General features: G+C 59.5%; 2 non-coding genes across 2 annotated transcripts; both read right to left on the bottom strand.

Annotated features, from left to right (window-relative positions):
• Positions 1–432: 432 nt before the first annotated feature.
• Positions 433–585, bottom strand: LOC142794308 (5.8S ribosomal RNA). Its single transcript, XR_012892239.1, has one exon. It is a non-coding gene; the product is annotated as a 5.8S ribosomal RNA (ribosomal RNA).
• Positions 586–2304: 1719 nt separating this feature from the next.
• LOC142794303 (small subunit ribosomal RNA) lies at positions 2305–4119 on the bottom strand. The gene has a single exon (XR_012892235.1). It is a non-coding gene; the product is annotated as a small subunit ribosomal RNA (ribosomal RNA).
• Between the last annotated feature and the right edge of the window lie 5881 nt (positions 4120–10000).

Genomic DNA, 10000 nt, shown 5'->3' with positions numbered 1-10000 from the left:
TTACTTCGAGGGCAACAAGCGCAACGCAAGGCTGCGATCTCGCGCACTTTGCGCACGGCTGGAGAAGCTTTGCTGGCCGGCTTTCGCTCCTCGTGTTTACCGTGCGTTAAAGTTGCGCGTCCGTGGCTCTCGCAGCTCTTGCGCGCCCGGTCGCAGAGAGGAGTACGCAACCTCGACCGCACTTTCCCTGCAGGCTTCCTTCCGACTCGAAGTCCTGCGGCGGTCTCAACGAGGTGCCACATCCTCAATGCAGTCGGTCGCCCCCGTTTCGGTTGGGCTCTGGCACGACGGTCGCCACCGTCTCGCCCTTGAGTGGCCGCTGTTGGCGCTCGCTGTGAGGTGTTCAGCGTGCTGTCCGTGTTGCCGACGCGGTCAAAACGAGTCGACGGCTCACGTTCCCTTGTGCGCCGAAGGCTCTCTTGATATGTGATCCGACCCTCAGACAGACGAAGCCAAGGGAAGACCCAAGGCCGCAATGTGCGTTCAAAGAATCAGTGCTCAGTGTGTCCTGCAATTCACACCAAGTCTCGCAGCTGGCTGCGTTCTTCATCGACCCGAGAACCGAGTGATCCACCGCTTAGAGTCGTGAAAAAGTGTTTGTTCAATTCCGTACAGTCAAAACCAAACGTTTCTGGCACTCGGCCAAACAGTGGCCAAGAAGGGCGCTTTTCAGCGCACGCTTGGACTCCAAAACTCTGCCGCGCCTTTTTCGGCTGCCGCAAATCGAGCAAACGGTGTGTTTCGGACGGCGTTTCGCTTCCGCTACTTGCGAGTGCTTTCGTGGTCCACCCCTCTATAAATACTCGGGAGGCGTCGAAGCCGGTTCTCCAAGCCGGACCCGTAGGTATCGTTGTGTGCTCGCTCTCATTGGCCCGCCTAACCAGAAAATGCCTGCGGTACACCCATTTGGATAAGAGTGCACGCAGATGCGGGCCTCGACGGCTACACATTTCCTCGGGCGGCCGCCTCCCGGCCTCCGTGGAGCGCGGGATGCACGGTCCCATCGACAAGCCTCTCCCGTTTTTACCGTGGCGTCGCGGTTCACCACGGCGGGCGGGTCGGTCTCCTCCGCATAAAAAGGGGGACCCCCGCTTTTTGTTCCACGAAATCGCACAAGCTTTTTTCGCATCCACGGTTTGCCACCGCACACCAAAATGCCGATCCGGCTGCCTACTTTAGCCAACAGGTGGAGCCAGGCGCGCCGTACTTGCGCGGCACTTCCCACGTCCACCGAAGTCGGTGCCAAGGACCACTTTCGGCGCCGGAGCCGCGTACGAGCCTACTCGAGGCGGAAGAACGAAGCCAGCAAGGGCCTGGCCGCAAGTGCGTTCAATTGTCGGGACGTCCAAGTCCCTCGTTCTTCCGTGCTTCCTCTTTCGGCAAGTCGTTGCGGCACCTTCCCAAAGCGCGCAGACCCGCTAATCGCGACGAGCGCGACGTGGCCGTGCCGCCTTTCCCTCGGCAGCAAGCAAAACGCCTGGCAACGTCGACGCTCCCCTAACCGCGATCTCGCACCGTGTTTCGTGTGGCGAATTCAAAAGCCGGCCGGCGCTGCTGCAACCATTACGGTCGGTACGCATACGCCGCGGAGGGCGGGACGGTCATCGGAGCGTGCGGTTCCTCCATCGAGTACTGCGCACCTCGGCCGTCGCATCGCCGTGCCATGACCGGCCGCGCGTCAACGCGAACCGGTGCCAGCGAGATCCCTCGCCTGCAAGAACCGACCGGCAGCCTCCGTCACCCGAGGACGCGGAGGCGCTTGCCGCGGACGGCGGGACGGTATGCACTGGTGCACAGCGGACCCGTCACATCGCCAGTTCCTTGACCGACCGCCGACGCTTGTGCCGTTCCTCTCGTACTTGGCAGTCGCCGCGCGATTGTCGGGTCTCGTTCTTGCACGCTCGAACGGTCGGGAGGGCACTCGGCTGGCGTTTCGGGAACGCGCAGCCTCGCCTTCTACCGACGTAACCACGACTCGCCGTTCGCGCTCCGCCGCTCCTGTTTACAGTACTAGGCGGTCCCGCAGCGGTCGGGTCGCGCATTTCGAGCGCTTCGAGCCACGGTGCAGTGGCGGGTCGAAAGCCGACCTATGAGTGCGTTGCGCCGTTTGTACCCGCGTCCGCCACCTGGCCGACCGTCCAAGGTCGCGGTGTTGGCGTCCGCTGGGCGCAACAATTTGTCACGGGGTGCCGCTCCACATTCAGGCAGCCCCGTGGGGAAAAGCCGACCCCGCGTCCAAACGGGGTCAGCGGCAGAAAGTGTCGGGCGCAGACGCAGCTGAGGCGCTCACCCTTCACAATCCGTTAATGATCCTTCCGCAGGTTCACCTACGGAAACCTTGTTACGACTTTTACTTCCTCTAAATGATCAAGTTTGGTCATCTTTCCAACAGACCGGCGCAACCGAAAGGCCGCGCCGGACATCGGTCCGAAGACCTCACTAAATCATTCAATCGGTAGTAGCGACGGGCGGTGTGTACAAAGGGCAGGGACGTAATCAACGCGAGCTTATGACTCGCGCTTACTGGGAATTCCTCGTTCAAGGGGAACAATTGCAAGCCCCTATCCCAATCACGAAAGAAGTTCCACGGGTTACCCAGTCTTTTCAGACAGGGATAAAGACACGCTGCTTCCTTCAGTGTAGCGCGCGTGCGGCCCCGGACATCTAAGGGCATCACAGACCTGTTATTGCTCTGTTTCGTGCGGCTAGGAGCCGCTTGTCCCTCTAAGAAGGTTGTAAGGTGCTGGGAACCCCGCACCTATTTAATAGGCTAGAGTCTCGTTCGTTATCGGAATTAACCAGACAAATCGCTCCACCAACTAAGAACGGCCATGCACCACCATCCACCGAATCAAGAAAGAGCTCTCAATCTGTCAATCCTCCCAGTGTCCGGGCCGGGTAAGTTTTCCCGTGTTGAGTCAAATTAAGCCGCAGGCTCCACTCCTGGTGGTGCCCTTCCGTCAATTCCTTTAAGTTTCAGCTTTGCAACCATACTTCCCCCGGAACCCAAATACTTTGGTTTCCCGGAAGCTGCCCGCCGAGTCATTTGAGTAACTCAGGCGGATCGCTGGTTGGCATCGTTTATGGTCAGAACTAGGGCGGTATCTGATCGCCTTCGAACCTCTGACTTTCGTTCTTGATCAATGAAAACATTCTTGGCAAATGCTTTCGCAGTAGTTCGTCTTGCGACGGTCCAAGAATTTCACCTCTAGCGCCGCAATACGAATGCCCCCGTCCGTCCCTCTTAATCATTACCTCGTATTCCAAAAACCAACAGAACAGAAACGAGGTCTTGTTCTATTATTCCATGCAAGTTTATTCAGGCGACTCGCCTGCGTTGAGCACTCTAATTTTTTCAAAGTAAAAGCACCGGCCATCTCGAGGCACACAATGAAGTGCACCAAGAAAGAACCGGCATGATGTTCAGTCCGAGCCGTCGCATCGGGTAGATGCACTACTCGTCTGGAACTGAGATCCAACTACGAGCTTTTTAACCGCAGCAGCTTTAGTATACGCTATTGGAGCTGGAATTACCGCGGCTGCTGGCACCAGACTTGCCCTCCAATTGATCCTCGTTAAAGGATTTAGAGTGTACTCATTTCAATTACGGGGCCTCAAAAGAGTCCCGTATTGTTATTTTTCGTCACTACCTCCCCGTGCCGGGAGTGGGTAATTTGCGCGCCTGCTGCCTTCCTTGGATGTGGTAGCCGTTTCTCAGGCTCCCTCTCCGGAATCGAACCCTGATTCTCCGTTACCCGTAACAACCATGGTAAGCAAGTAACCTACCATCGAAAGTTGATAAGGCAGACACTTGAAAGAAACGTCGCCGGCTCGTGGCCATGCGATCAGCACAAAGTTATCCAGAGTCACCACACAATACGGGCCGAAACCCGATCGATCTTGGTCTAATAAAAGCACCCGTTACCCAAAGGGCTCCAGGCTCACTGCATGTATTAGCTCTAGAATTGCCACAGTTATCCAAGTAGGAAGAAACGATCTAAGGAACCATAACTGATTTAATGAGCCATTCGCGGTTTCGCCTTATTTCGGCATGTACTTAGACATGCATGGCTTAATCTTTGAGACAAGCATATGATTACTGGCAGGATCAACCAGGTAATCGTTCGACTGCGCGTCCGTCCTCGCCCTCGGCGGGCCGGACGCAGTCTGTGTGCGGCGGAGGCCACCTTCAGGCGCCCCAACACGCTTATTTTGCACTCCGAGATGACGGCGTTCGAGCTCGCTACGGCACAACTTTCCCGAAAGACGAGTGGGAGCCGTGCGGCAAGAAGCACGTTCATGCTCGCTCTTTTTCGTTGCATCGACTCGGTCGCGCCGTGCGGGTTGCCCAAGCCCGCTGCACTGTCGGTGGACCGGCCGGAACTAGCAACGGAGCCGAGACTGCAAAGCCGCCAGACGACGGGTCACGCCCGCGTCTTCGGCGCTTTCGCATCTGAATCGCCCGAGGACGACACGGAACACACCTCGATATCGTGGTAAAACGGCACCGTCCGACAACCAGCCCCTAACGCATCAAGCGGATGAGGCTGCAGACGACTGCCGTGGATTCCCCTGGAGCAGACCCGAGGACACGCTTGACGAGGCCGAAGCCCGCCGCATATCAGACACCCGGTCGCTTTCGCGTACGCCGCTCACGAGAACCCCCACATAATAGCAGCGATAAGTACCCAGACCTCCTTGGGCCCTAATACGAGCGTACTCGAGAAAATTTCACCGCGGGTGTGCCCCGAAACGTGTGGCATGTTGAGCGTGCCACAAGTCTACGTCGCTCTCAAACCCGCCGAGGTCGTAGAATTTGCGACCCTACTCACGAAATTCCCACCGAGGATACGGCCGCAAACGTACCGCACCTTGGGTAGGCCACGAGTTTGTGCAACACTACGCTGACGGCACAGCACCGAGGTCGTGCGCGCACGCACGGGAAAATTCCGCCGCGGTTTCTGCCGAAAACGTGAGGCACCACGACTCTCCGCAAGTTCGCGTCGACTGCGAAAGACCGAAGTCGTGAACGACGTGTCCGCTACTCGCCGCCGACACGCTGGACACCAAACGTACAACGACTCGACGGCGTCGTAGAGGCCCACGACGCGGTTTTCCTTAACGACGTCGCGGCGTGGCACCGACAGGTTAGAACGGCCGACCAACGTTCCCTGTCCGCCGTTCGGCTCAGTCGAAGGGCTCGGCGACTTCGGCAACGCTGCGAAGCCGCACGGTGACGCACGCCATGTCCCCATTTTTTTTTTCTTTCTGCGTCTGCCGGGGTGCCCCTATAATAGCAGCGATAAGCACCCAGACCGCCGTGGGTCGCTCGCCCCGGCTGACGTGGTTTTTCGTACTCCTGCGGCGGTCGCCGTCAAGCACGTCCAAATACGCTACTTTCGTGGGCGCATTCACGCTCTTTCGCTTCGCCGGAGTGCCAGCACTCACTCTGCCAAAAACGGCGAACATCCGAGCGGCGGTTCCCACTTTTGCGTCGGCGTCGCAAACCCCGCCCCGGCAGACGAGGTTTGCCGTACTCGTGCGACGGTGGCCGGCGGGCACGTCGAAAGACGCCGATATCGTGCGCGAATTGGCGCACCTTGGCTTCACCGGAGTGCCGCCACTGACTCCTCCAAAAACGGCGAAGATCCGAGCGGCGCTTCCCACTTTCGCATCGGCGTCCCGAACTCCGCCCCGGCTGACGCGGTTTACCGTACTCGTGCGACGGTCGCCGGCGAGCACGTGGAAAGACGCCGATATCGTGCCCGAATCGGCTCCGTTCGGCTTCGCCGGAGTGCCAGCACTGGCTCGGCGAAAGACGACGAACATCCGAGCGACGGTTCTCACTATTGCGTACGCGTCGCAAACCCCGCCCCGGCAGACGCACTTTGCCGTACTCGTGCGACGGTCGCCGGCGAGCACGTAGAAAGACGCCGATATCGTGCCGGAATCGGCCCCGTTTGGCTTCGCCGGAGTGCCAGCACTCACTCGGCCACAAACGGCGAACATCCGAGCGGCGGTTCCCACTTAGCCGTCGGCGTCCCGAACTCCGCCCCGGCAGACGCGGTTGCCGAGCTCGTGCGACTAGCGACCGCGAAGCCGTCTCGCGACGCCGCTTTCGTGCGCGGCTCCCACTGCGACCTGGGTCACCCGAGGTCGACGAGCAAAAAAGAATGTCGAAAAAAAATTTTTTTTTTTTTTTGCGTCTGCCGGGGTGCCCCTATAATAGCAGCGATAAGCACCCAGACCGCCATGGGTCGCTCGCCCCGGCTGACGTGGTTTTTCGTTTTCCTGCGGTGGTCGTCGTCAAGCACGTCCAAACACGCCACTTTCGTGGGCGCATTCGCGCTCTTTCGCTTCGCCGGAGTGCCAGCACTCACTCTGCCAAAAACGGCGAACATCCGAGCGGCGGTTCCCACTTTTGCGTCGGCGTCGCAAACCCCGCCCCGGCAGACGAGGTTTGCCGTACTCGTGCGACGGTGGCCGGCGGGCACGTCGAAAGACGCCGATATCGTGCGCGAATTGGCGCACCTTGGCTTCACCGGAGTGCCGCCACTGACTCCTCCAAAAACGGCGAAGATCCGAGCGGCGCTTCCCACTTTCGCATCGGCGTCCCGAACTCCGCCCCGGCTGACGCGGTTTACCGTACTCGTGCGACGGTCGCCGGCGAGCACGTGGAAAGACGCCGATATCGTGCCCGAATCGGCTCCGTTCGGCTTCGCCGGATTGCCAGCACTGGCTCGGCGAAAGACGACGAACATCCGAGCGACGGTTCTCACTATTGCGTACGCGTCGCAAACCCCGCCCCGGCAGACGCACTTTGCCGTACTCGTGCGACGGTCGCCGGCGAGCACGTAGAAAGACGCCGATGTCGTGCCGGAATCGGCCCCGTTTGGCTTCGCCGGAGTGCCAGCACTCACTCGGCCACAAACGGCGAACATCCGAGCGGCGGTTCCCACTTAGCCGTCGGCGTCCCGAACTCCGCCCCGGCAGACGCGGTTGCCGAGCTCGTGCGACTAGCGACCGCGAAGCCGTCTCGCGACGCCGCTTTCGTGCGCGGCTCCCACTGCGACCTGGGTCACCCGAGGTCGACGAGCAAAAAAGAATGTCGAAAAAAATTTTTTTTTTTTTTTGCGTCTGCCGGGGTGCCCCTATAATAGCAGCGATAAGCACCCAGACCGCCATGGGTCGCTCGCCCCGGCTGACGTGGTTTTTCGTTTTCCTGCGGTGGTCGTCGTCAAGCACGTCCAAACACGCCACTTTCGTGGGCGCATTCGCGCTCTTTCGCTTCGCCGGAGTGCCAGCACTCACTCTGCCAAAAACGGCGAACATCCTAGTGGCGGTTCCCACTTTTGCGTCGGCGTCGCCAACCCCGCCCCGGCATACGCGGTTTGCCGTACTCGTGCGGCGGTGGCCGGCGGGCACGTCGAAAGACACCGATATCGTGCGCGAGTCGATGCTTCTTGGTCTCGCAGGAGGGCCGCCACTCACTCCTGCAAAAACGGCGAAGATCCGAGCGGCGCTTCCCACTTTTTCGTCGGCGTCGCAAACCTCGCCCCGGCAGACGCGCTTTGCCGTACTCGTGCGACGGTCGCCGGCGAGCACGTCGAAATACGCCGATATCGTGCCCGAATCGGCCCCGTTTCGCTTCGCCGGAGTGCCAGCACTCGCTCGGCCAAAGACGACGAACATCCGAGCGACGGTTCCCACTATTGCGTACGCGTCGCGAACCCCGCCCCGGCAGACGCGGTTTCCCGTACTCGTGCGGCGGTGGCCGGCGGGCACGTCGAAAGACGCCGATATCGTGCACGAATTGGCGCTCCTTGGCTTCACCGGAGTGCCAGCACTCACTCGGCCAAAAACGGCGAACATCCGAGCAGCGGTACCCACTTAGCCGTCGGCATCCCGAACTCCGCGCCGGCTGACGCGGTTGCCGAGCTCGTGCGACTAGCGACCGCGAACGCGTCTCGCGACGCCGCTTTCGTGCGCGGCTCCCATTGCGACCTGGGTTACCCGAGCTCGACCAGCAAAAAAGAAGGTCGAAAATTTTTTTTTTTTTTCTGCGTCTGCCGGGGTGCCCCTATAATAGCAGCGATAAGCACCCAGACCGCCGTGTGTCGCTCGCCCCGGCTGACGTGGTTTTTCGTACTCCTGCAGCGGTCGCCGTCACGCACGTCCAAATACGCCACTTTCGTGGGCGCATTCGCGCTCTTTCGCGTCGCCGGAGTGCCAGCACTCACTCTGCCAAAAACGGCCAACATCCGAGCGGCGGTTCCCACTTTTGCGTCGGCGTCGTAAACCCCGCCCCGGCAGACGCGGTTTGCCCTACTCGTGCGACGGTCGCCGGCGAGCGCGTCGAAAGACGCCGATATCGTGCGCTAATTGGCGCTCCTTGGCTTCTCCGGAGTGCCGCCACTCACTCCTCCAAAAACGGCGAAGATCCGAGCGGCGTTCTCCACTTTCGCATCGGCGTCCCGAACTCCGCCCGGGCTGACGCGGTTTACCGTACTCGTGCGACGGTCGCCGGCGGGCACGTCGAAAGACGCCGATATCGTGCCGTAATCGGCCCCGTTTGGCTTCGCCCGAGTGCCAGCACTCACTCGGCCAAAAACGGCGAACATCCGAGCAGCGTTTCCCACTTTCGCATCGGCGTCCCGAAGCCCGCCCCGGCAGACGCGGTTTGCCCTACTCGAGCGACGGTCGCCGGCGATCACGTCGAAAGGCGCCGAATTCGTGCACGAATCGATGCTTCTTGGTCTCGCAGGAGGGCCGCCACTCACTCCTGCAAAAACGGCGAAGATCCGAGTTGCGCTTCCCACTTTTTCGTCGGCGTCCCGAACTACGCCCCGGCTGACGCGGTTTACCGTACTCGTGCGACGGTCGCCGGCGGGCACTTCAAAATACGCCGATTTCGTGGGCGCATTCACGCTGTTTCGCTTCCCCGGAGTGCCAACACTCACTCTGCCGAAAGCGGCGATCATCCGAGCGGCGGTTCCCACTTTTGCGTCGGCTTCGCAAACGGCGCCCCGGCAGACGCGCTCGTGCGACGTACTCGTGCGACGGTCGCCGGCGAGCACGTCGAAAGACGCCGATATCGTGCTCGAATCGACCCCGTTTCGCTTCGCCGGAGTGCTGCCAGTCACGGCGCAGAAAACGGCGAACAAGTGTTTTTTTTTTTTTTTCCTAGAATTTGTGTTATAGAAGGCACATTTGATATCGGACGATAATTTTCAACTTTATCACGCGCACCGATTTTCGTGTAGAGGTTTGCAAGTTTATGGGAATTTCTCCACTTGGAATAATGCGATTTAGTAGTACTACGAGAACTTCATGGATGTACTCAAGGGTACGGGGCAAGTCAGTTACGTCAACACCTGCAGATTTTTTACACTTCAAACTGAAAATTGTTGGTTGTGAGTCCTCGTGTGATATTAAAGGCCGATTCGCTAACACATAGAACAAAGAAAGAAAGGAAGAAAAAACGCCCGCGCTCGCTCAAGAAACCTGGGTTCGCAACAAGTGGCAACAACAAGCAACCGAGCGAGTGCGCCAAAACCCGTGGCGGCCGAACAAACGCGAAGTCCCAACCGCGTCAGCCGGGGCGGCACGGGACAGGAAAAATCACTTCAGCCGGGGCGGCGGGGCACCGAATAAACCTCGTCACCTCGTCGCAGGATAAAAGAGGAAACAAAAAGTCTAAACAGCGTCTGCTGGAGCGAATGCGTAATAAAACAACAACAACAACAAAAAAAAAACACCCGCGCTCAAGAAGTCTGCAATCACCACAAAAGGCGACTGTGACCGAGCAGCGTCAGCCGGGGCCGTGCGGAAACGGAAAAACCGCGACTACCGGGGCGTCGAGGCACCGAAAAATCCACTTCAGCCGCGGCGAAAAAAAAAACAAAAAGAAAGACGGAGGGGGGGGGGGAACCACGTCTGCCGGGGCGAAGGAAAAAAAAAACGCGTCTGCCGGGGCGAGCCCGGGTGCGGCACCACCGGG

The sequence above is a fragment of the Rhipicephalus microplus genome, unplaced genomic scaffold (assembly GCF_043290135.1).
Source record: "Rhipicephalus microplus isolate Deutch F79 unplaced genomic scaffold, USDA_Rmic scaffold_397, whole genome shotgun sequence".
Taxonomy (NCBI): domain Eukaryota; kingdom Metazoa; phylum Arthropoda; class Arachnida; order Ixodida; family Ixodidae; genus Rhipicephalus; species Rhipicephalus microplus.
This window is presented reverse-complemented; position numbering and strand designations above follow the sequence as displayed.